This window comes from Panthera onca, chromosome D4, assembly GCF_046562875.1.
Source record: "Panthera onca isolate mPanOnc1 chromosome D4, mPanOnc1 haplotype 2, whole genome shotgun sequence".
NCBI classification, from domain to species: domain Eukaryota; kingdom Metazoa; phylum Chordata; class Mammalia; order Carnivora; family Felidae; genus Panthera; species Panthera onca.
Genome location: NC_138351.1, coordinates 66788613 through 66815656, shown reverse-complemented (window position 1 = coordinate 66815656; position 27044 = coordinate 66788613). Strand labels below are relative to the sequence as shown.

The 27044-nt window shown below is 36.6% G+C and overlaps 1 protein-coding gene and 1 pseudogene across 3 annotated transcripts in view; one reads left to right on the top strand and one right to left on the bottom strand.

The window, feature by feature from the left end:
- LOC132663126 (olfactory receptor 13C9) overlaps positions 1-27044 on the top strand; it is a 205549-nt gene that overhangs the window by 67796 nt on the left and 110709 nt on the right. For 2 of the 3 annotated variants that reach the window (XR_013551709.1, XM_078436626.1), the window contains exons 3-4: positions 21503-21570; positions 23718-23791. The exons of the other annotated variant lie outside the window; for it this stretch is intronic. The gene's annotated coding sequence lies outside the window, so the exon portion shown is untranslated. The remainder of the gene's footprint in view (positions 1-21502; positions 21571-23717; positions 23792-27044) is intronic. 3 annotated transcript variants of the gene reach the window in all.
- On the bottom strand, positions 11787-13440 carry LOC132674581 (olfactory receptor 13D1-like; annotated as a pseudogene).

Below are 27044 nucleotides of genomic sequence, written 5' to 3'. Positions count from 1 at the left end.
CTTCCCCTCTCCAGGGGCAGGACTCACTGTGGAGTGGTGTGGCCCCTGTCTGGGCTACTTGCAGACTTCCAGGCTTGTGGTGCTGCTTCAATGGGATCTAGCCAAGGGTGTATTCACCGGGCTGGATCCGCAAGGTGCACAGGGGCAGGAGGGGCAGGTTTAGCTCCCTTTGAGGTCAGTGGTCTCCTGCGGGAGGGGCCCTGAAGCACTGGGAGGGAGGCAGCCCTGTCAGAGGGATGGATCTACAGATGCAGAGCCTTGGGCGTTTGCGCAGTGCAAGCAAGTTCAGTGATGGGAACTGGTTCCCTTTGAAATTTCGGCTGAGGGATGGGAGAGGGAAATGGCACTTGCCAGCATCTTTGTTTCCCCCCGCCGAGCTGAGCTCTGTCTTCCGGGGCTCAACAACCCTCCCTCCTGGCGTCCTCCCACCCTCCCAGCTCTCCGAGAGCAGAGCTGTTGACTTTTAACATTCCAGATATTACGTTCCGCTGGCTGTCAGAACTCACGGAGTCTGGCTCCTCTGCTTTTCCAAGTCAGACTTTGGGGGCTCTGCCTTGCTGGGAGGGCTGCCCCTCCACTGCCTTGGCTCACTCCTGCCAGTCCGTGTAGCATGCACCGCCGCTCTCCCCTTCCTACCTTCTTCCGGGGGCCTCTCATCTACACTTGGCTCTGGAGAGTCCATTCTGCTAGTCTTCTGGTGGTTTTCTGGGTTATTTAGACAGATGTGGGTGGAATCTACATGATCAGCAGGACGAGGTGAGCCCAGCATCTTCCTATGCCGCCATCTTCCTAGGTCCTCCCAAACTCTTGTAGATCCTTGGGATGTTTCTGAATTTTCTTTTCTATTTTGTTGATTTCCTTGTCTTTTTATCTTCACCAATACTACATTATCTAAATATCGACAACTTTATAATCATTCTTGATATCTGATAAAGTGGTTACCATCTCCTTATTCATATTCTGCAATATTTTCTTAGTGAATCTTGATCTTTTGTTCTTTTATGTAAATTTTAGGATCAACTTAATGAAGTCCAAAGAGGAGAAAGAAAACCTCACTCCATTAGACTTTTGATAGAATTACATTAGATTTAGAGCGAATGTTGGGGATAAATATTTTTGAACTTCATAACTATATGTAAAATATAGCTCCCTGATTATTTAGATTTCTTTTTTTTTAATTTATTTTTGAGAGAAAGAGAGACAGAGCATGAGCAGGGGAGGGGCAGAGAGAGAGACACACAGAATCCGAAGCAGGCTCCAGACTCTGAGCTGTCAGCACAGAGCGTGATGTGGGACTTGAACCCATGAACTGCATGATCATGACCTGAATCAAAGTCAGCTGCTTACCTGACTGAGCCACCCAGGTACCCCTCCTATTCTGTTTTTTAATAAAGATTTAGAAATTTCCTTATAAAGTATTTGATATTAAAAAATTGTTTTAATGTTTATTTATTTTTGAGAGAGAGACAGAATATAAATGGGGGATGGGCAGAAAGAGATGGAGACACCGAATCTGAAGCAGGCTTCAGGCTCTGAGCTGTCAGTACAGAGCCTGATGAGGGGCTCGAACTCACAAAGTGTGAGAGCATGAGGTGAGCCAAAGTCCGACGCTTACCTGACTGAGCCACCCAGACACTCCACGATCTTTTTATTAGACTTATTCATAGGTACTTGATATATATGTTGCTATAGGGAGATTCTTTTAAAAATATGTATATATTTAAACATTTTAAATTATAATTTAAAAGATTTAAATATAATTGACATACATTTTTTTCAGGTGTACACCATAGTGATTTAACTTCTCTGTATAAAATATGTATATTTTTAACCAGCGTGGTTGGTATAGAGACCACACTTAATTTTTTTTTAAATATTGATCTTTAGATTAAGCAAATATTATTAGTTCAAATAACTTGTTTATAACTTTTCTTCATTTCCAGGGCACCTGGGTGGCTCAGTCGGTTGAGCATCCTGACTTCAGCTCAGGTCATGATCTCACATTTCATGAGTTTAAGCCCTGCATCGGGCTCTGTGCTGACAGCTCAGAGCTTGGAGTCTGCTTTGGACTCTGTGTCTCCTTCTCTCTCTGCCCCTCCCCTGCTCACACTCTGTCTCTCAAAAATAAATAAACATTAAAAAAAATTTAACTTTTCTTCATTTCCATTAGACAGTTATATTGTCTGGGAAAGTGATAATATATATTTTTTAAGTGTTTATGTATTTTGAGAAAGCGTGTGCATGAGAGAGCAAGGAGAGGAGGGGCAGAGATAGAGGAAAAGAGAGAATCCTAAGGAAGTGCTACTCAGCCTGGAGCCCCACACGGGACTCGATCCCATCATCATGAGACCATGCCCTGAGCCGAAGTCAGGAGTCTGACGTTCAACCGACTGAGTCACCCAGGCGCCCCTCATTTCTTCCTTTGTATTCTTATTTATATATTATATTTCTTATTCTTTTCAAAATTGAATTCTAGTCCAATGTTGATAGAAAAGGCAAAAACACGCATTTTTTTAAACTTTAGTTTTATTAAAAAATTTTTTTAAATGTTTATTTTTGAGACAGAGTATAAAGGTAGGGCAGGAGCAGAGAGAGAGGGAAACAGAGGATCTGAAGAGGGCTCTGCGCTGACAGTGGAGCCTGATGAGGGGCTTCGGCTCACTCTGAGATCATGCCCTGAACCTGAGTTGGATGCTTAACTGACTGAGCCACCCAGGAGCCCCTAAAACAGGCATTTTAAAGTCTTATTTTGAACATTAAAAGTAATATGTTTAATATTTCATCATTGCCTATGATATTTGCTGTGAAATTTTCATAGGTATCATTTATCAGGTTGAATAACTTCCTTTCTGTTCTAATTTGCTAAGATTTTTTAAAAAATTAATAATGCTTGTTGAATTTATCAAACGCTTTTCCTGCGTTTACTAAAATGGGCATACTTTTTTCCTCCTTTAATTGTTATTGGGAATTACATTACCGTGTTTTCTAATGTTAAAACTTCTTTGGATCCCTGGGATGAATCTTACTTGGATATTAAGTACTACTATTTTATACATTGCTAGATTATATCATGAATATCTTACTTAGGATTTTTAGATCTATGTTTGTAGTAGTGACATATGTTTTCCTTTTTTTGTTCTTGTGCAGTTTTGTTAGTTTGAGAAGCTCTTCTTTTTTTATTTTGCAAAACAAATGGATAGGATAGTTCCTCTGTTTTCAAAAATTTATTAGAGTTTTCTAGGGAAACTATTTTGTCCTGGCAACTTTTTAAGCAACTATTTCAGTACTTCCTTGTCTTTAGTATTTTTTTTGTTCTTTTTCAGTACTGTTTGAATTAAATGCTTAGTGCCTTAATTTCCAATCTTTATTTTCACATTCATGTTGAAAATTGAAATATCTATTTATTTATGCCTATATATTTCCTTTTAGAGTTGAATTATAGTAACTGGTTTTGGTGGTAATCTTATTGTCAAGTTCTAAATATTTTGTAATTTCCATCATGATTTCTTTTCTAGCCAATGAATCATTTAGAAGCATGTTTCAAGATTTCCAAATCTAAAATATTTGTAGGGTTATATTTTTGTTACTTATAACTAATTCTATTGTATCATAACTAGAAATTGTGGCTGATTTTATTTTTTCATTATTCATTAAGACTTGCTTTGTATTAGAAATACATGTTCTCTAGTGTTTCAATATAAAATTGTACGTATCTTACATATTATCTGATTTCCATATTAGAATATATATCTTCTTATATAATTATTTGTTTTAACTAATCTTAATAACTATAGAATTCAAATCTTCTATTTTCACATTTTTATACTACCAGTTTGAGACAGGTGTGTATTAAAATCACCTAATTTTATTTAGTGTCTTCACAAAATTTGTGTGTTATAATTCTGGAGATTTTTGTCTTATTTTGAAGCTGTTTGTATGACTAGGTGGAAGATCATTTTTTCTTTCTGGCCTTTCTGCTTATATGATTTTTGCTTCAAGGCCAATTTTGCATACTCTCAGCAGTAACTTTCCTTTGGTTGGTGTTTGTCTGGCATGACTTTTTCTACTCCATTGCTTTAAACTTCCTTTTGTCAAGTTTTAAATGTTTTTCTTGTAAATAAAATACAGCTAGATTAATGAGAATCCAATCTGAGAATCTTTGTCTTCCACCTGGTTATGTTTAACATAATTATATGTATTGTGAAGAATCCTAATGTGTTTGAATATATATCTTTAATCTTATTTTTCTTATTTGGCGTTTTCTATCTACTGTACTCATTTATTTACTGCTTTTTTTTCTCCCAACTTTCCTGACTTATATTAGATTGTGAAGTTTTATTTTCTTGAAAATTTGATATCTTATTTCTTTTGTTTTGGTATTAACACTTATTTTTAAGAGATGTTTGCTTAACATAGCAGAGTTTAAACCTAACTGACATACTTTAGTCTTCCTGAACAAATGCAAGGATCTTAGAATGTTTACTTCCAATTGCCATCTTCTGTTATCATCTTCTATATTTTGGGTTCTAGAATTTTATTCCATGACCTTGTTTTTAAATTTTCAAAATGTTTTCCTTTTTAAAATAAGGCAACAATTTTATAGTTTTATTGATATATTTATTCATTCCTTTTTGACTCATGCTTTTCTTCATTCCACTCTTTCCATCTAGATTGAATTTTCTTCTTCTTCTGTAGGCACATTTTTTAATAGTTTATTCAGTGGGTTATTTAAGTGATAAATATCTCTTAGCCTTTGTCTGGAAAGTTATTTATCTTCAGTCCTGAAAGATAATTTATCTACTTTAGAGTTTACAGTCATTTCTCTTCAGAAATTTGAAAATATGATTCCATTATCATCTGAATTCTATTTTCTTGATGCCATTTATATTTTATTCTTTGATGCATATAACAAACTACTCTCAAAATGTAATAGGATTGCTGGGGCACCTGGATGGCTCAGTTGGTTAAGTGTCCTACTCTTGGTTTTGGCTCGAGTCATGATCTCACGGGTTTGTGGGTTTGAGTCACACATTAGGATCTGCACCAGCAGTCAGGAGCCCTCTTAAGATTCTCTCTCTCTGCGCCTCCCTTTCTCTCTCTCTCAAAATAAGTTAATAAACTTAAAAACGCATGTAATAGGATTGCTTACTATTAAAAGCAGACTGTGTTTCCTTTTTTAGAAACCATATTAAATGCTTTTTGTATAAAACGTTATGACTTCTTTTTAGACCCACTTCCATGTTTTATTACAGGCACTAGCTTTGCTAGCATATTTTATATTATTATAAATATTAGTGCTCGTTTCTTTAATATTGATGAAAAACTCTCAATACATGTTTTGAAATGTGGAATGTTAGTGTTCCTGCCAAATCCTAAAATAAGGTATAGATATAATATGTATGTATGATATACACAAAAGAAAAAGCAGGAAGAGGTCTTCTGTACCAACTATACAAAGAACCATAGTCTGGAGTTTGTCATTATGCTCTTTATCTTGTAAAAGGCAAGTCAAAGAAAATTCTGTATTTTATGTTTAGAAAACTAAGAGATGATATTAGGGAAGATACTAACAAGTTATAATATACTTATTGAAATATAATGTAACTTTGCATACACTATACTCTTGTATCACAATATTTGGAATTTATTATGATTACATTATGATACTTAACATAGCTCTTTAGACAAGGTGGTCAAATTCCCTATCTTAACCTGATGCTAGTAAACACATAAGAACTTTCAAGAATTTTTGTCTTCTGTCATACATGATTATTTTGTCATTTGTCTCTCTTCTGTAATTTACTTTTGCTTTATGTTCCTGAATTTTAATCTCAGCTGGTATGCTGGCCTTTGTTTTGATAACTATTTGCTGTGAAGACAGAATTTCATTTTTAACAAATATTAGTATGGTGAATATTCTGTTTGTTATTTATAGTCTACTTCAATAATTTCTTTCATCACCGCCACAACATTGAGCCATTGATTATATTGTACTCCTTAAAATCCTTTGAAAATTAAATCTTTTAGATTTGATGCATAAAATTTATGTTTAATAGCTCTTTCTCACTAATTGCAATAGTGTTAATTATATTGGCCAAAATCTTAATTTTTTCTTTAAAAAATCAATAATATACATCTTGCATACATATTAACACTGATATCCTGTAATCAACTCAGTCATTGTGACAATGTAATTACTGTTAATTTAGATAGTCTCTAATCAATAGTGTCTCATAAAATGTAATCATTTTAAAATCCCATATCTGTGTAAGAATATGAGTAACATAAGAAAGAGTTCTTTCCATTAAGGTTATAGTTCAGTTTCTTGAACTTCAAATACCTGGTTCTTATTAAGTTCCATATCATAATAGGTCCTGAGAAATGTTAGTGATTATATAATTTAGTTGTTTTAAGAACAACAATGTTACAAGGTATATAGGTGATTATCATGTGAATGTAGAGGAATGGCTTTATCAAAAGTATCTTCATGGCCTTATGGGTATTGAAAATGAGACTGCAGAAAAATATTGTAGGAATAATGGAGGTCCTTTTACTATGGTCTATACAATGTGGCATGTCACGGGAACCAGTAGTTCCTGCAGAAAAAACTAGAAACAGATGGAAGACTTTAGCAGAAAGCATATTATGTGACAAAAGTTTACTTATGACTCTCTCCTCATTACTTAGAGTTTAAGTTTGTTTAATCTTCTGATACTTTGACTTTCTTCCTTCTCCCTTTCTTCTTGTCCCCCAGGAATGACGATGAAACACTGTTAACTGTTCAGTAGAGGAAACTATGTTTCAAAGGGGCCATTAAAATTTATTTTTCATTACTCCCTTGTTGGAGTTGTAAACAATCTATTAAAAAGTTTTTCTTTTTAAATAGGATAACTTTTTTTTTTCTAAAAGAAGCTTAAGGGTATTTATAATGACACTTAAAAAAATTCGTTTGCCACTCTTGCCTCCATTAGAGTCTGTCTTGCATCACACATTTAACTTGACAAGATTTCTGTGAGTTTAAAAGATACGTATTTTTAATATTTGAAAAAAAACCTCTCAGGAAATCTTGTTAAGACTAGTTTCATACAGAAAAATCTCTTGGTGATGTGAAAAAACCATCTATTTTATTTTGTGTATTTTATACATTTAGATATTTGAACCTTCTAATTGGTCACATAAATTGTTTCCTCCAAAAAGGAAACATTAAAGTAGCTTCTTCCTGAATGATACACTTACTAGTTTTCATTTAAATGTCTTGAAGAGTTGCCCAATTAGCTCATCATATTGATAGAGTATTTCAAAACTTGAGTATTTACCACAATTTACTTATTTATTTTTATAATCATAGGACATTTTTTGGTTTCTTTAAATGGAATATAACCTTTAAAACATTTTTGTAAGAAATATTTGTAATCACAAGTCAAAAATTCCTGCCAGTATGCCACAGTTTAAATTTTTTGAATCCCCTGGGACTATCTTGCCACTGGACAGAGTGGTAAAATGATTTTAACTTCAAGTTTTGCAAGCATAGTGTATCTTATATTTATCAGTTATTACATTAGTAAATAGATGTGATCCAGATTTTTTTCTGTTAGTGAGGGTGTCAAACAGGGTAACACAGAAAGTAATATATCAATATGAAATTGGAAACTGATTTCCAGCTTGGACTCCAATCAGGATGTGACTCTTTCCAGCAGTGGAATTATATTAATCATTATTTTCTTTATCAGCAAAAACAAAACAAACAAACAAACATGGATTATGACAGAGTACATTGACCGGAGTCCAAGCACTTAGATTTTGGGATAAAAAGTGATTCATCGGGGAGCCTGGGCGGCTCAGTTGGTTGGGCGGCCGACTTTGGCTCAGGTCATGATCTCGTAGTCCGTGAGTTCGAGCCCCATGTCGGGCTCTGTGCCGACAGCTCAGAGCCTGGAGCCTGTTTCGGATTCTGTGTCTCCCTCTCTCTGACCCTCCCCCGTTCATGCACTGTCTGTCTCTGTCTCAAAAATAAATAAATGTTAAAAAAAAGATTCATCAATAGAGGGGAAGAGAGAAAGAGAGAGGGAGAGAGGTGATAGGTCTGAGAATTAAAAGAAATTCAGCTGGGGATGCTTCTAGGTGGCTCAGTCAGTAAAGTGTCTGACTTTAGTTCAGGTCATGATCTCACGGTTCGTGATTTTGAGCCCCACATCCAGCTTGCTGCTGTCAGCACAGAGCCATCTTCAGAGCCTCTGCACCCCTTTCTCTCTGCCCCTCCCTCACTCATGCTCTCTCTCTCAAAAATAAATATTAAAAAAAAGTTCAGCTGGGGGACGCCTGGGTGGTTCAGTCGATTAAGTGTCCGACTTTAGCTCAGGTCATGATCTCACGGTTTGTGGGTTCATACCCCGTGTCGGGCTCTGTACTGACGGCTCAGAGCCTGGACCCTGCTTTGGATTCTGTGTCTCCCTCTAGCTCTGCTCTTCCCCCACTCTTGCTCTGTCTCTCTCTCTCAAAAGTAAATAAACATTGAAAAAAATTTTAAAAAGTTCAGCTGGAACAAAGGGTGCAGAACAGTGGGAAGAGGTAAACATTGGTGAAAGGTGGGGCTAAAGAGTTATATAGGATCTAGATCTTAGAAAACTTTTCAGGTCATTTTAAGATATTTTTTTTTACTGCTTTTATCGAAGTATGATTGATAAACCAAAAACTCTAGATATTTAATTTGCGCAACTTGGTATGTTTGGAGATAACTACATACCTGTAAAACCATCATCTCTATCAATACCCTAGACTTATCTGTCACTTCCAGAAGTTTTCTCCTTCCCTCTTTGGTTTTTCTTTTTTTGGATGTTTCATTTTTGTGAATTTTTCCATTATTCTTGTAGCTTTGTATTGATGTCCTTGCATTTGAAAGTGCATTAACCTCTTCCAGTCTTTATAGACTGATTTTGGCAAGTAATGACTTTCTCCTGCTGGATCTTCAGACAGGACTACTTCCAGGATCTCTGTCAGATGGGGCCGGATCTGGGTCACAGGGCTGCTTCTATGTCTGCAGTTGGGTTTTTGGTTGGTGGCCTTGTTACCAGGAGTTTGTACATGTGTGGCTCATGCTGGGTCCCTGGGTGGACTTGTGCTCAAACAAGGGGATGCTTCCAGGTCCTCAGTCAGAACTGTGGTTGGGATGGAGGCTATTAGTAGGAGCCGTTTGGGTGTAGTTCCTGCCAGGTCTGCTTAAGAGCAGTTGCTGGACTAAGAACACGCAGTTGCTGGAGCTGAGTCTCCACATGGATAAGGCGGCTTCTGGGTCTGCCAGGTCCACAGTTGATGGTCTTTCTACCAGCGTGTTGGCCTGCTTTCTCAAACAACTTTTCTCAATCTTAGGCTCTACTGATATGTTTCATATTTGTAACTGGATCCTGAAACTTGTACAAAGACACTTTGCTCTGTGGATGGTTACCAAATCAGTGTTTCTGTGTAGGGACTAGAACTGGAGACCTTCTATTTTGCCATCTTGCTGGTGTCATGCTTTTATTTTAAGAATTTTGGAAATTATCAAAAGAACAGGAGGGAACCTGTGAAGAAGAAACTTGTACTGGGAAAATGGTAGGAAGACAATATGGTAGAAGATAACATGATGAGTGAAAGAAACATGTTTTACTTATTACATTTAGATGATAACACTGTGAAACAATTCAGAGAGAAATTTAGGATCCAGATCTTACAGATTTTGATTCATCATTTTATGGTGATTCATTGAAACAATGAGAATGGATGAGTTTGCTGTAGGAGATAATACTGGAATTTTAGGTAGTGAACATTCTGTGGAGGCACATTAGCATCATGTCACTGTGTTTGAGGCAAACTTCTGAAGCAATTTTTTTTCCACCATGAAATCCTTCATTTCATTAGATGGGTAAAGATGATTTAAGTATCTTTTTATTATTAGATGTTTGCTATTCTTGAAGTGAGTGACATACACTTGACAAAGTGCTGGGCTCCAGTATTTCTAAATCATTGGTGTGATAGTGAGGACACATAATTTTTAAAATGGCCTGAACTTCTTTTATATAGTTATAAGAGTAGAATTTGTCATCTATTTTGGGGATAGACACTCTTTTGAGAAGGACAACAATGAGGACTGCTTTTAGTTGTCTACTCATGTATTTTTATAGGGTTAAGCATAATGCTCGTAGAGGAAGGAAATAAATAGGACTCAGCAGAAGATGACTAGCTAGGAGCTAAACAGGGAAATGGCTTTAAGAGGCCTTGTGAGGAAGTATATTTAAGAGATACTAGGAGCAGTAATAATTCAAAATTAATATTCCCTGCGCACCCCCACCACCCCGCATTACTTTATCTTATTCTTAAGCTAAGCAGTCTGTTTAACATGACAACCTCTTAAATGTGTGTGTGTTTTGTATATACTCTTCGGGGTGTGAAATGGGCTGTGGAGAGCTTAAATACAATGAGAAATAATTATAGAATAATCAGAAAAGTGATAGAGAAGCACAATAGAGCAATCTGGAGAAAAATTACTAAGAACTAGGAAAATATAAGAAGTCCTTAGCAATATTTGCAAGGGGGATACATTGTGTGCATTCATGCAAAATAAAGGTTATATTATTGTGATTTGGCACTAAAGGAAGAGGTGAATCCTAAATGCTGGAGACTTTGGGACCATCAGTGATTCTTAAAAATGACAAGTTTTTGAGATGGAGGATGAAAGAACAAGAGTGAGAAAGAGATGGAAATAGAGAATCACAAAATGACAGGAGGAGGGAAAGATATAAACGGTATTAGAAAGAATTAGATAAAAGGGATATACAGAGGAAAAGTTAGAAGTAGGAGCTAGTGAGGGAGAGAGAGAAAATGAGGTACATAAGAGAATGCATTAATAAGGATTTATATGGTTGTAAGCAGTGGAAATTAATTCAGTTTATTTTAAAGGAAGTTTATTGTCTCACATAACTGAAAAGCCCAAGCATGAATGTTTTTAGGCCCACCTTGAACCAGGAGTTAATACTGACATCAAACCACCCTAATTCCTTCCCTCAGCTCTACTTTCCTCTTTGGTGATTTCATTTTCAGTCGGGCTCTCCCCATATATTGACAGAAATGGCCGGGAGAAGATCCAGATACATGTTCTACCTGTTAGAAATCCTTTGAAAAAAAGAGTGACTTTTCTCTAACACTCAGGCACCATTTTGGCAATTAAGTATGATTAGCATGGCTTAGGTCATATAGCTACCCTGAATGAATCACTGTGAGTAGGAGATGTTCATTTTTCATTGGCCCAATCTGTGTTTCATGCTTATCATTTGATTCAGAGAATGTGGCCAGCCTCAGCCAACTATGGACTGAGAGTGGGAGAGAGTGGATTTCTTAAAATAAAAAGATGTGTTCTTTTATTAGATGAAAGGATGCTGGACAGACCAAAATAATATATACATATGTACCTTGAGGAGACAAAGAAGATAAAGAAGAGAGCAAAGAAGAGAAAGATAAAAGAAGGAACAAGGAGAAAAGAGGGGTGGAAAGGGAAGACGAGAGAGAGAGAGAGAGAGAGACAGACAGACAGACAGACAGACACATAGAGACAGAGAGATATTCATCACGAACAGCATCCATCATGACCTCTGTGGGACCAAGAGGCATAGTTCCATATAACTAGAAGGACTGCTACAAAGATATTATATGAAAAGGTTTTCATGGACATTTTCTATTGTATAAATGAGAGTTCCACATTTGGCTTTGCAAACACAATGCTCTCATCATACTGAGTTCTGCAGCTTCATCTGTGACTACCAAAAATACATCTTTTCCCCAAATGTAGATACTACATGTCCTAAGCACTTTGATATTTTCCATGAGTGTAAGTGTCTACTCAAGACTTTCTTCATAGCCTCTTTCACCTTCTTATTCCTCAGGCTGTAGATGATGGAGTTCAACACCCAGTGATCTCATCAAACTTCATGTCCTTTGACTTGGGCTTCATGTACATAAAAAGGACTGAATCATAGAGTAAAACCACTACAGCAAGGTGGGCTGAACAGGTTGAAAAGGCTTTCTTTCTCCCTTCAGTAGAGTTAAGTCTCAGGATGAAAGAGAGTATAAAAACATAAGAAATAAAAATTAACAGTAGGGAAGTCACTAAGGAAACAATACTTGCCACTGTTATGATAAGCACATTGATGGAGACATCTGAACATATGAGTTTAAGAAGGGCCAGTAACTCACAGGTAAGATGGTCAATGACATTATTCCCACAGAAAGGCAACACCATTGTCAGGACTGTTTGCACTGTGATCCAAGACCAAGCAGCCATGTGCACATAAAGACCTCTATTCATGATGGTGGGGTACCTCAGTGGCTTGCCGATGGCCACATACCAATCATAGGCCATCACAGCCAGGAGGATACACTCAGTGCAGCCCAACCCAAGGAAGACAGCCATCTGCAGAGCACAGTCAATAAAAGAGATGGATTTTTCTCTCAGACCTTAATGTGAACATCAGAGGAATGGATGATGATGTATGACAAATGTCCAAGAATGAGAGGTTCCCAAGGAAGAAGTACATGGGGGTGTGGAGGCAAGAATCTAGGGTGTTGATGATAATCAGGAGACTGTTTTCCAGGGGGATTATCAGGTATCATGAGGCAGAACATGAACAAAGAAAGCTGGACCTCTTGGTATTGGGAAAGTACTGCCAGAAAGAATTCAGTCACAGCTGAGTAATTTCCCATCTCTAAGTGTCCATGTCACTTGCAGAGTTCAGATAAGTATATGACTTCAGGAAATTTAAATTTATAATTTAGTTTAAACATCACTTTAACCTATAAAATTTTGATTTTTCATGTAGCTCTGGACATCAGGAAAGGTATGGATACAATTTTGCCTTTATTGATGCCGAAACTGAAGCACTGAGAGAGTCAGTACTTTGTAGGGCCATGCAGTAGCAGGGGCAAAGTTATCAATGACCCTAAGAATTGTGCTGTGAAGTGTCAGGTCTCTAATAAAATAATAGGGACAGCATAATTCTAAATTTAATTTTTAATTTTTTAAATTTATTGTTTTTAAATTTTTTAAATGTTTATTTTTTTATTTTTGAGAGAGAGAGAGCAAGCGAGCGAGTAGGGGTGGGGGGCAGAGAGAGAGGGAGACACAGAATCCGAAGAAGGCTCTAGGCTCTGAGCTGTCAGCACAGAGCCTGATGCAGGGCTCGAAACCACGAACTGCGAGATCATGACCTGAGCCAAAGTCGGATGCTTAGCCGATTGAGCCAACCAGTAGCCCCCATAATTTTAAATTTAGATATAAATCTCATTATTAATGAATATTCTGAAATAAAATCATTTAAAAACGAAGCTGGTCTTATTTTAAAATAACGCACCATATACAGTCAGCACCATGCCATTTAGCTTTGCATGTGACTTTCGGAGCCGAGGTTGGTTCATGGTAAGATGTGGGAAAGAAATAACTCTGACAATTTGTTGTGAGTATTAAATTACATAAGATATCTGAGGTGCCTATTATAATATACATGGTTAAAACTTTGTAATACTTTTATAATTATATTGTTGATCATAACTATTAAGTCTCTTGACTAGCTCAGAAAGAAAGAATTACGTAGTGTGTTTAAGGTGATAGCACTGCCCCCGCAGTTCTGCACCACTCCAGGGATTATCCAAAATGACAAAACTGAATAATTCCCCTCAAAAAAATGTCCAGGAAATAACAACAGCTAACAAACTGATCAAAAACGATTTAAACAATATAACAGAAAGTGAATTTAGAATAATAGTCATAAAATTAATCGCTGGGCTTGAAAACAGTATAAAGGACAGCAGAGAATCTCTTGCTACAGAGATCAAGGGACTAAGGAACAGCCAGGAGGAGCTAAAAAATGCTATCAATGAGCTGCAAAATAAAATGGAGACAACTACGGCTCGGATTGAAGAGGCAGAGGAGAGAATAGGTGAACTAGAAGATAAAATTATGGAAAAAGAAGAAGCTGAGAAAAAGAGAGATAAAAAAATCCAGGAGTATGAGGGGAAAATTAGAGAACTAAGTGATGCACTAAAGAGAAATAATCTACGCATAATTGGTATTCCAGAGGAGGAAGAGAGAGGGAAAGGTGCTGAAGGTGTACTTGAAGAAATAATAGCTGAGAACTTCCCTGATCTGGGGAAGGAAAAAGGCATTGAAATCCAAGAGACACAGAGAACTCCCTTCAGACGTCACTTGAATCGATCTTCTGCACGACATATCATAGTGAAACTGGCAAAATACAAGGATAAAGAGAAAATTCTGAAAGCAGCTAGAGATAAACGTGCTCTAACATATAAAGGGAGACCTATAAGGCTTGTGACCAATCTCTCTACTGAAACTTGGCAGGCCAGAAAGGAATGGCAGGAGATCTTCAATGTGATGAACAGAAAAAAATATGCAGCCGAGAATCCTTTATCTAGCAAGTCTGTCATTTAGAATAGAAGGAAAGATAAAGGTCTTCCCAAACAAACAAAAACTGAAAGAATTTGTCACCACTAAACCAGCCCTGCAAGAGATCCAAGGGGGATCCTGTGAGACAAAGTACCAGAGACATCTCTACAAGCATGAAACCTACGCACATCACAATGACTCTATACCCATATCTTTCTATAATAACACTGAATGTAAATGGACTAAATGCGCCAACCAAAAGACACAGGGTATCAGAATGGATAAAAAACAAGACCCATCTATTTGCTGTCTACAAGAGACTCATTTTAGACCTGAGGACACCTTCAGATTGAGAGTGAGGGGATGGAGAACTATTTATCATGCCACTGGAAGTCAAAAGAAAGCTGGAGTAGCCATACTTATATCAGACAAACTAGACTTTAACTTAAAGGCTGTAACAAGAGATGAAGAAAGGCATTATATAATAATCACAGGATCTATCCATCAGGAAGAGCTAACAGTTATAAATGTCTATGTGCCGAATATGGGAGCCCCCAAATATATAAAAGAGTTACTCATAAACAGAAGCAACCTTATTGATAAGAATGTGGTCATTGCAGGGGACTTTCACACTCCACTTACAGAAATGGATAGATCATCTAGACACACGGTCAATAAAGAAACAAGGGCCCTGAATAATACATTGGATCAGATGGACTTGACAGATATATTTAGAACTCTGCATCCCAAAGCAACAGAATATACTTTCTTCTCGAGTGCACATGGAACATTCTCCAAGATAGATCACATACTGGGTCACAAAACAGCCCTTCATAAGTATACAAGAATTGAAATCATAGCATGCATACTTTCAGACCACAATGCTATGAAGCTTGAAATCAGCCACAGGAAAAAGTCTGGAAAACCTCCAAAAGCATGGAGGTTAAAGAACACCCTACTAAAGAATGAGTGGGTCAACCAGGCAATTAGAGAAGAAATTAAAAAATATATGGAAACAAATGAAAATGAAAATACAACAATCCAAACGCTTTGGGATGCAGCGAAGGCAGTCCTGAGAGGAAAATACATTGCAATCCAGGCCTATCTCAAGAAACAAGAAAAATCCCAAATACAAAATCTAACAGCACACCTAAAGGAAATAGAAGCAGAACAGCAAAGACAGCCTAAACCCAGCAGAAGAAGAGAAATAATAAAGATCAGAGCAGAAATAAACAATATAGAATCTAAAAAACTGTAGAGCAGAACAACGAAACCAAGAGGTGGTTTTTTGAAAAAAGAAACAAAATTGATAAACCTCTAGCCAGGCTTCTCAAAAAGAAAAGGGAGATGACCCAAATAGGTAAAATCATGAATGAAAATGGAATTATTATGACCAATCCCTCAGAGATACAAGCAGTTATCAGGGAATACTATGAAAAATTATATGCCAACAAACTGGACAACCTGGAAGAAATGGACAAATTCCTAAACACCCACACGCTTCCAGAACTCAATCAGGAGGAAATAGAAAGCTTGAACAGACCCAAAACCAGTGAAGAAATTGAATCAGTCATCAAAAATCTCCCAACAAATAAGAGTCCAGGACCAGATGGCTTCCCAGGGGAGTTCTACCAGACGTTTAAAGCAGAGATAATACCTATCCTTCTCAAGCTATTCCAAAAAATAGAAAGGGAAGGAAAACTTCCAGACTCCTTCTATGAAGCCAGTATTACTTTGATTCCTAAACCAGACAGAGACCCATTAAAAAAGAGAACTACAGGCCAATATCCCTGATGAATATGGATGCAAAAATTCTCAATAAGATACTAGCAAATCGAATTCAACAGCGTATAGAAAGAATTATTCATCATGATCAAGTGGGATTCATTCCTGGGATGCAGGGCTGGTTCAACATTCGCAAATCAATCAACGTGATACATCACATTAATACAAGAAAAGATAAGAACCATATGATCCTGTCAATCGATGCAGAAAAGGCATTTGACAAAATTCAGCAACGTTTCTCAATAAAAACCCTCGAGAAAGTCGGGATAGAAGGAACATACTTAAAGATAATAAAAGCCATTTATGAAAAGCCCACAGCTAACAACATCCTCAATGGGGAAAAACTGAGAGCTTTTTCCCTGAGATCAGGCACACGACAGGGATGCCCACTGTCACCGCTGTTGTTTAACATAGTGTTGGAAGTTCTAGCATCAGCAATCAGACAACAAAAGGAAATCAAAGACATCAAAATGGGCCAAGATGAAGTTAAGCTTTCCCTTTTTGCAGATGACATCATAGTATACATGGAAAATCCGATAGACTCCACCAGAAGTCTGCTAGAACTGATACATGAATTCAGCAAAGTTGCAGGATACAAAATCAATGTACAGAAATCAGTTGCATTCTTATACACTAATAACGAAGCAACAGAAAGACAAATAAAGAAACTGATCCCATTCACAATTGCACCAAGAAGCATAAAATACCTAGGAATAAATCTAACGAAATATGTAAAAGATCTGTATGCTGAAAAGTATAGAAAGCTTATGAAGGAAATTGAAGAAGATATAAAGAAATGGAAAAACATTCCGTGCTCATGGATTGGAAGGATAAATATTGTCAAAATGTCAATACTACCCAAAGCTATCTACACATTCAATGCAATCCCAATCAAAATTGCACCAGCATTCTTCTCGAAACTAGAATAAGCAATCCTAAAATCCATATGGAACCACACAAGGCCCCGAATAGCCCAAGTAATTTTGAAGAAGACTAAAGCAGGAGGCATCACAATCCCAGACTTTAGCCTCTACTACAAAGCTGTCATCATGAAGACAGCATGGTATTGGCATAAAAACAGACACATAGACCAATGAAATAGAATAGAAACCCCAGAACTAAACCCACAAATGTATGGCCAACTAATCTTTGACAAAGCAGGAAAGAATATCCAATGGAAAAAAGACAGTGTCTTTAACAAATGGTGTTAGGATAACTGGACAGCAACATGCAGAAGATTGAAACTAGACCACTTACTTACATCATTCACAAAAATAAACTCCAAATGGATAAAGGACCTGAATGTGAGACAGGAAACCATTAAAACCCTACAGGAGAAAGCAGGAAAAGACCTCTCTGACCTCAGCCGTAGTAACCTTTTACTTCACACATCCCCAAAGGCAAGGGAATCAAAAGCAAAAATGAACTATTGGGACCTTATGAAGAGAAAAAGCTTCTGCACAGCAAAGGAAACAACCAACAAAACTAAAAGGCAACCAACGGAATGGGAAAAGATATTTGCAAATGACATATCGGACAAAGGGCTAGTATCCAAAATCTATAAAGAACTCACGAAACTCCACACCCGAAAAACAAATAACCCAATGAGGAAATGGGCAGAAAACATGAATAGACACTTCTCTAAAGAAGACATCCGGATGGCCAGCAGGCATATGAAAAGATGCTCAACGTTGCTCCTCATCAAGGAAATACAAATCAAAACCACACTCAGATATCACCTCACGCCAGTCAGAGTGGCCAAAATGAGCAAATCAGGAGACTATAGATGCTGGAGAGGATGTGGAGAAACGGGAACCCTCTTGCACTGTTGATGGGAATGCAAATTGGTGCAGCCCCTCTGGATAACAGTGTGCAGGTTCCTCAAAAAATTAAAAATAGACCTACCCTATGACCCAGCAATAGCACTGCTAGGAATTTACCCAAGGGATACAGGAGTACTGATGCATAGGGGCACTTGTACCCCAATGTTTATATCAGCATCTCAACAATAGCCAAATTATGGAAAGAGCCTAAATGTCCATCAACTGATGAATGGATAAAGAAATTGTGGTTTATATACACAATTGAGTACTATATGGCAATGAGAAAGAATGAAATATGACCCTTTGTAGCAACATGAATGGAACTGGAGAGTGTTATGCTAAGTGAAATAAGCCATACAGAGAAAGACAGATACCATATGTTTTCACTCTTAGGTGGATCCTGAGAAACTTAACAGAAACCCATGGGGGAGGGGAAGAAAAAAAAAAGGAGGTTAGAGTGTGAGAGAGCCAAAGCATAAGAGACTCTTAAAAACTGAGAACAAACTGAGGGTTGATGGGGAGTGGGAGGGAGGGCAGGGTGGGTGATGGGTATTGAGGAGGGCACCTTTTGGGATGAGCACTGGGTGTTGTATGGAAACCAATTTGACAATAAACTTCATATATTGAAAAAAAAAGGTGCTAGCACTAAAGTTTGAGCCTATAATGGGCATACCTTGAATATTTTCTCTTCTCACATGGGTAGTGTATCTATTCTTCTTTCAAAGACCAGTCTAGAGTTAACCTGGAAACATTTGAGATTGGTTGCAAGGAGCTTTCAGAGGTTAACGAGTCTGTGTCCACATTTAGTGCAATTTTTTCAGAGCCTGGAATTTCTCCTCTGACAGTACAGGTCACTTGTATTCCTCATACTTCCTAACACGTGTGTTCTTCTCAATTCTGTAATTCTTTTAATTTTTTATCATCAAAAAACTGTATGCATTTTTAATATTTTTTTCAGGCAAGTAAATTTAGTATACTATAATACTCTATAATACTAGTATTTAATGATAAGTCATTTTTTTCTCTTAATATTCATATATGGTATGTTAGAATATATCTCTGTCTTCTATATTATTTTTATTTTATAGAAAGAAACCTTCCGATAATGAATATATAAAATGTGCTTATAACAGTGCTCATAAAGATTTTATGTATGTTGGTTTGTATTAGTATGACTGAATCAATAGTAGCTAGCTAGTATTTATTGAGAAATAACTGTGCTAGGCACTGTTATAAACACTTTACCCTATTGGCTCATTTAATATCCATTGCAGTCCGTGAGGTAAGTAATTTATATAATGGCAGTATAAGATGCTATTATTATCCTCATTTTACAGAGAAGCAAACAGATAAATGGAAGTTAAATAGCTTCCCCAAGGTCATATAGCTAGAACCAAGATTTAATACCTGGCAGTCTAGGTCCAGAATCAGCCTTCTGATCACAACATTTTAGTACCTATCACAGATCCTCTTTTTTTTTTTTAACCTCTGAAAATTACTATTCAGTCCTCAGGTGTGTTGAAATTAACATTCTTGCCTTACTTGCTTTTTCTGATTCACCTTGGTCTTTCCATTTTGTGAGTTCCTATGATATATAGTGTTAATACCATATGAAGTCTCAGCTGTGCTCTAATTGTTTTGTATTTGTCAGATATATTACTTTCAAGAAGACTCTCCTGAAACCAGATTGTCATCTCTAAATGTCACTAATATGGAAGTTCTGGATCTGTTTCTGACCCTTCTTCTTCATGCTCCACAATAGCCATACTGAACTTCTCACAGTTTACCCCAAACATCATTCTTGTTCTTCGTTATGTTTTCATACTTTCTTAAACTGGAAAGGCCCCTCCCTGTTATTATCTTTTTCTAGAAACCCTTCCTGAATTAGTTTGGGTAGGATGCCCATTTTGAATGCTTTCACAGAACTGGGCTGACCTCTTTCATGGAAACTTCCATTTATTTATTCAACATTTAGCACAGTAGATACTCCAGTATTATCAGAAATTCAATTGGGATAAAGGTCCCAATTTGTGTCTAGTACCATTTTGATCCTCAAAATGAACATTGGACACAGATTACTTAGGAAAGAGGTTATACTTTCAAGAAAAAAAAGTAATTTCTGTGCTATATAAAGACTTTAATGTCTGAAAAATAATGGAACAGTTTGCAAATCATTTTATCAAACTAAAATAACTTTAAAAAATGTTTGTTCATTTATTTTGGGAGAGAGCGAGAGAGGGCAAGCATGAGTGGGGGATGGACAGAGAGGGAGGGAGAGAGAGAGAGAGAGAGAGAGAGAGAGAGAGAAAGAATATGAATCCCAAGCAGGCTCCACACTCTCAGTGCGGAGCCCAATGTGGGACTTGATCTCATGAACCATGAGATGATGACCTGAGCTGAAATGAAGAGCTGAACACCCAACTGAGCCACCCAGATGCCTCAAACTAAAATAACTTTCATATCCCAGTTGTCAAAAATAGAATAAAACTATGGTTTGATCTCATTTCAATATATATGTAAAAATCATAAATAAATATAAAACCAAATCCAAGTGTATAATAATATAATAAATTCAAGGTTAATATCCAGAAATCTCTTAATATAGGGGTGCCTGGGTGACTCAGCCATTTAAACATCTGATTCTTGGTTGGCTCAGGTCATGATCTCACAGTTCATAGGTTCGAGGCCTGCATCAGGCTCTGTGCTAACAGCATGGAGCATGCTTGGGATTCTTTCTCTCTCCCTCTCTCTCTGGCCCTGTCCCCCCCCCCCCCCACACACACACACACTCTCTCTCAAAGTAAATAAACCTGAAAAATCTGTTAATATAGCAAATAAACAGGTAAATACAAAACCCTATTTGATCATCTAGATGGATATAAATGATGACTTGATGGAATTCAATTTTCTTTCTTAATAAAAACTTAGTATTTTAGACATGGGCCAACTTGATTTTAAATGAAACTCTACAAGAATTTCCAGAAAAGTCACCTTAAGATTACTTTTATCATCATCATCATCATCATCATCATCACTATTATTTAATAATTATTTTTCTGAAATATCCAACTAATAGTCATAATTTTTTAAGGATGCTGAAAATCTGGTTTGTGATGATGGGATGTGTCATTTGTTATTCCATTGAAAACTGCATCCTGGAGAACAGTTAAGGACAAGGAGAAATGCTAATGATATACTATCAGATAAAAGCAAATCTCACGGCAATATAAATGATCATATAAATAAATTTTGTATACGTGTAGCTGAAACCACATCAGAATGCTAACTGTAGTTTTCTTTGTCAGATTTGTTTTTGAAGTATTTAAAATTTTCTTAATCCTGTACATATTTTCTATATTTTCTTTAATAAAACTATATCTTTGATTATAGAAATAAGGAAAAATAATTAAATTCTTCTTAACTGCCCTGGGGTGAAGGTTGATATTTTTGTATTCTTTCCAATGATTAGGAGACTACCAAAGAAGCTGAAAGGTCTAGGCATTTGTTGGTCCCAGCTTTCTCTAAAGCCCAAGAAAGGTAAAGAACAGTCAATGGATTGGAAATTTGCTTGAGTTTTTCTGTTGTTTTATTACATACGCTAATTGATGCCATTTAACATTCTGATTTCAACCAGTCAATCCACAAATATATCCACTCTGAAAAGATATACTGACACAGTCCAGTTTTTGCAAAGGGATACTAGAGCCCACTATTTAGAATATAACCAAGGTTAGCAATACAGTCAGGCTGCAACAACAGTAGCACATAGTAAAAAGAAAGACATAGTGCTAGAATTGCAAGACCATGGGAAAAAGGGCAGGGATTTCTGTTACTTTTGCTTACTTCTCTTTGTTCGCAAAAAGATAAAGTTTCAATTTCTTGGCTCCCTGAGTTTTTTGGTTTTTTTTTTTTTTGTCTCCCCAAAGGACCTGTCCTTAGATTACTTTTCACCACTGGGCACCACTTATGTAAAGAAAGAACATCTGAGACTCATGGATCATGTGTATCTACCTGTCTTCCCCTGTACTTGTCAACAGAAATTTGTCTATAAATCATATAAATTCAGCCAGCATTTCATATTTTGCCCCATGAGCCTCTTATATCAGGCTACATGACATCTATCCTGGAAGGCATCCTCAGGAGAAAATTCCTAGCACTAGGTATTGAATTCTAGTTCCAGACTGACTGTCTCCTATTGTTATAAAGCAACTTCATTCTTCACAATATGAAACATCCCTCACAGGAGATCCCCAGTGCTTGTATCAGCAAATAAGCCCTATGCGCCCCAAAAGGAAATAATAAATAGGATGGAATGAACAAAGGCAAAGGCCAAAAAAAAGGCAAAGACCCTTTCTCGTTTTTCTACATGGTATTGAGAATTATCCTGTTGTTGTTGTTGCTGCTGCTGTTGTTGTTGTTGTTTTTTCCACTGTGGAAAACAAGTGCAATTTTCTTTTTTTGTTCCTGGAAACAGCAAAAGTATGTAGCTCTTATCTAGCGGGAACTTCTATCTGAGCATTAAGTTCAATCCTGGAATTGATTCACTTAGGTCATCCTGCATGCTCTGACCATCTATAAGGCTGTGCTGTGGAAGCCTACTGTGCTCTAATCCTTTTATCCTTTTGTCTGGACTGCTGATAAGATTTATTTATGAAACAATACCACACCTTAATGGAAAGAACACGTGGCTTGGAGTCAGACAACTTAGAGTCCAGTTCAGTCTTGGCTATGTGGCTTCATAACTATACAGATCTCGGGCAAGACACTTAACTTGCCTGAGCATGATGTGTCATCTGTAATATTAGCATAATAACACCTATTTTATAGAACTGGTTTGAAAAACTCTATGTGATATGTGATAGTCATTGGCATACACAAGTGGACAACACTGGTTAATTTAATCTAGTCTCTCAGGCTGACACTCCCCCCGCCCCACCCGCCTTTTTCATCCTAAGGAGAAATGAATATTGTAAAATGATGTTCATAGATATTCAAGATACTTCTTTGATTTAATAGTTCTTTTTGTCCATGTTTATTTTTTTCTTGTTTTTTAATTTAGAACTTTTCAAATTAATAAAAGAAAAAAGATTGAGGAATAGTTATAGACTGGAATGGAAGAGACAAGGGATAAATAACATGTATATACCATGTGGTATCCTGAAGAGGACCCTGGAACAGAAAAAGACATTAGTAGAAAATTTGTGAAATTTGAATAAAGTCTATAGCTAATATACCAATGTTAATTTCTTATACTTGATAATTATACTATGGTTCTGATGTTAACATTAGAGGTTAGGGAAGATACATAAGAGAACTCTTTGAACTAATTTTGTAACTTTTCTGAAAGTTTAAAATCAGTTCAAAGTGAAAAGTTTTAAAAATATAAAATTTATGATTTATCATTTCCATTTCTCCTTCTCTTTCTGAAACAAATCTTTACAAGTCTGCAATGCTTCCTATTCAATTCTTTGTGTAGGATTCTTACCTTCTCCACACACAATAGGTAGTGTGTGGCCTGTTGAGACTTCAGTTTTTAAAGGGATGTAGTTTAGACACAAGCACACTAATCACTATGTATCATTCCTTTTTCTAGTATTTTACCAACCTCTTTGTGTCTAGATAATAAATTCATTGTGGCTGCTGTTTCTCTAGCTAGTTGATGTCTTTACTCTCTTCTTTTTGAGCTATGGGATCCACTGTTAAGAACCCCACCATTTCAGATTACTCGGTGGGTAGTGTGAAGGGGAACAGACCAAAGGTAAGACTGTCATTCCTACTCAAATGTTCTGTCTTGAATTTGTATCAATAGCAAATAAATGTGTGTCCTCTAATTTCTGGGCCCTGAGAATGTCCAGAGGATCTACACATGGCTCTGATAGCCAATTTAAATCCTTCTTTGTTTCCTTCTAGGGGAATTTGTAATCCCAGAAATGATTTAAAGAGTATTTTTAAATTGTATGGAAGGTGGCAGTAGCTCTCAAGATTTAGAGATATTGTCTCAAAGACCTAATTATAGTTTAACATACTAAACAAGAATTTATTTTTAATAAATTAAAAATTTCCTTTACTTCTTTTTAAATTTTCTGGTTAAACCGTTCATTTTTTAGTAGGATGTTCTTTGACCGCCATGTATTTTGGGGCTTTCCAAAATCTTTTTCTTGTGGTTGATTTCAAGTTTCATAGCATTGTGATCTGAAGATATGCATGGTATGATCTTGATCTTTTTTACTTGTTGAGGGCTGATTTGTGTCCCAATATGTGATCTATTCTGGAATATGTTCCATGTGCACTGGAGAAGAATGCATAATCTGCTGCTTTAGGATGAAATGTTCTGAATATATCTGTTAAGTCCATCTCATCCAGTGTGTCATTCAAAGCCATTGTTTCCTTATTGATTTTCTGCTTAGATGATCAGTCCATGTTGTAAGTAGGGTATTAAAGTCTCCAACTATTATGGTATTATTATCAATGGGTTTCTTTATGTTTGTGATTAATTGATTTATATATTTGGGGGCATAAATATTTACAATTGTTAGCTCTTCTTGATAGACTCCTTAATTATGATATAATGCCCTTCTTCATCTCTTGTTACAGTCTTTTAAAAAAATTTATTTATTTGAGAGGGAGAGAGAGAGAGAGAAAGAGAGAGAACAAGCGGGGAGGGGCAGAGAGAGAGGGAGATACAGAATCTGAAGCAGGCTCCAGGCTCTGAGCTGTCAGTATAGAGCTGGATGCAGGGCTTGACCCACAAACTGTGAGATCATGAAATGAGCCGAAGTTGGGCATTCAACCAACTGAGCCACCTAGGTACCCCATAGTCTTTGTTTTAAAATCTAGTTTGTCTGATATAAGTGTGGCTACTCTAGCTTTCTTTTGACATCCATTAGCATGACAGATGGTTCTCCATTCCCTCACCTTTAATCTGCAAGTGTCTTTAGGTCTAAAATGATTCTCTTATAAATGCAGCATATAGATGGATTTTTTAAGTCCATTCTAATACCCTATGTCTTTTGATTAGAGGATTTAGTCCATTTATATTCAGAGTGGTTATTGAAAGATTGAATTTAGGCTATTGTGTTACCTGTAGAGTTGGTATTTCTGGTGATATTCTCTGGTCCTTGGTAGTCTTTGTTGCTTTGGTCTTTTTTTTCTCCACTCAGAGAGTCCTTCTTAAAATTTCTTGTAGGACTGGTTTAATGGCCATGAACTCCTTTAGTTTTTGTTTGTCTGGGAAAGTTTTTATATCTCCTTCTATTCTGAATGACAGGCTTGCTGGATAAAGAGTTCTTGGCTGCATATTTTTCCCATTCAGGACATTGAGTATAAGGGGGCTTGGGGGACAGGCTACGTGGGTGATGGGAATTAAGGAGGGTACTCATTGTGATGAGCACTGGGTATTATATGTAAGTGATGAACCACTGGGTTCTACTCCTGAAACCAATACTACACTGTATGTTAACTAACTTGAATTTAAATAATAAAGTAATAAAAAATAAATTAAAAATTTTCTGGTTAAATAAAACAATACATACTTATTGCAGAAAAGTGGGAAACATGGAAAAACCCAAATGAAGAAATTAATCCATAATTTCAGTTGTAATTATTAATATTTTAATATATTCATATGTATGTACCACATATATTATAAACTTGAAAGCATAGTGACTTTTTAACCTACTTTCTAAAATAATTGTATATTTTGAATTACCCTGTGTCATTTTTTAAGGCAATTGTAACTGATGTCAAAATATTTGCAAATGGGAAATAGGAAACGAAAAGTAAATAGAGAGTTAAACAGTTATTCTCCACTTACCTTTGACTTTTGAGAGTAATGACAATGGAAAAAGACTGGGATCAGAGATTCTCTTCTTCACTCCCTCTTTTTAATGAGCAAAGCCTAATTCCCATAATAGACCTTCTTTACTTTTTTTTTTTCAATGTGGGACTTGAACTCATGACCCTGAGATCAAGACCTGAACTGAGATCAAAAGTTGGATGCTTAACCAACTGAGCCACCCAGGCACCCCCTCATTATAGACCTTTTTAAGATGCCCTTTTTATAGAATAGAGGAGTCATTGCAGTGTAGTATATTTTTCCTTGGTGGGATGGGAAAACACAAGGATGCAATAACCAAAGCTATGGGTGCCCAGCCTTATCTGAGTGGCCAGTACACTACTTCCATTGCTCCCCAGCTGCCTCCTCTAACTCCATTTCTCCTCACAACTGGCTCTCTGGCCCTGCCCGAGATCTTATTATTTTAACTTCATGCATATTTATATTACCCTACACCTTTAGAGTGTATTTATTAGTAGGAAGGTTGTGATTTTAACACACATGTTTTTTTTCTTAAAAAATTTTTTAAATCTGTATTTATTTTTGGGGGTGGGGGCTGGGGATGGATAAAATTGGTGAAGGGGAGTGGGAGATACAATCTTCTAGTTATGAATGAATAAGTCACAGGGAGCAACGGTACAACATAGAGAATATAATCAGTGGTACTGTAATAATGTTATATTAGCTGCCATTTTTTTTTTTAAATTAAGATTTATTTATTTTTGAGAGAGAGAGAGAATCAGAACATGAGTTGGGGAGGGGCAGAGAGAGACACACACACGGAATCTGAAACAGGCTTCAGGCTCTGAGCTGCCAGCACAGGGCCTGATGTAATAGTGTTATATGGTGACTGATGGTAGCTACACTTGTGGTGAGCTAACACAATTTACAGACTTGTTGAATCATTATGTTGTACATCTGAAGTAACATTGTATATCAAAACCATTCTTCAATAAAAAAAGTAGTAGCCAACAGTACTTTAATAACATTGTAGACATTTTTTCTGTTTCTTTAATTTTATTCCTATTTGAGATCCAATTATATGAAAGACCTTTTACATAATGTCAACATTGTATGGATATATAGAGATGAAAAAGGCAAGGGAGTGCTTTCAAGTAGTTAATTACATGAACAGGAGATATGGCAAAATGAAACTTGTTCCATAGGTTTAAAAACA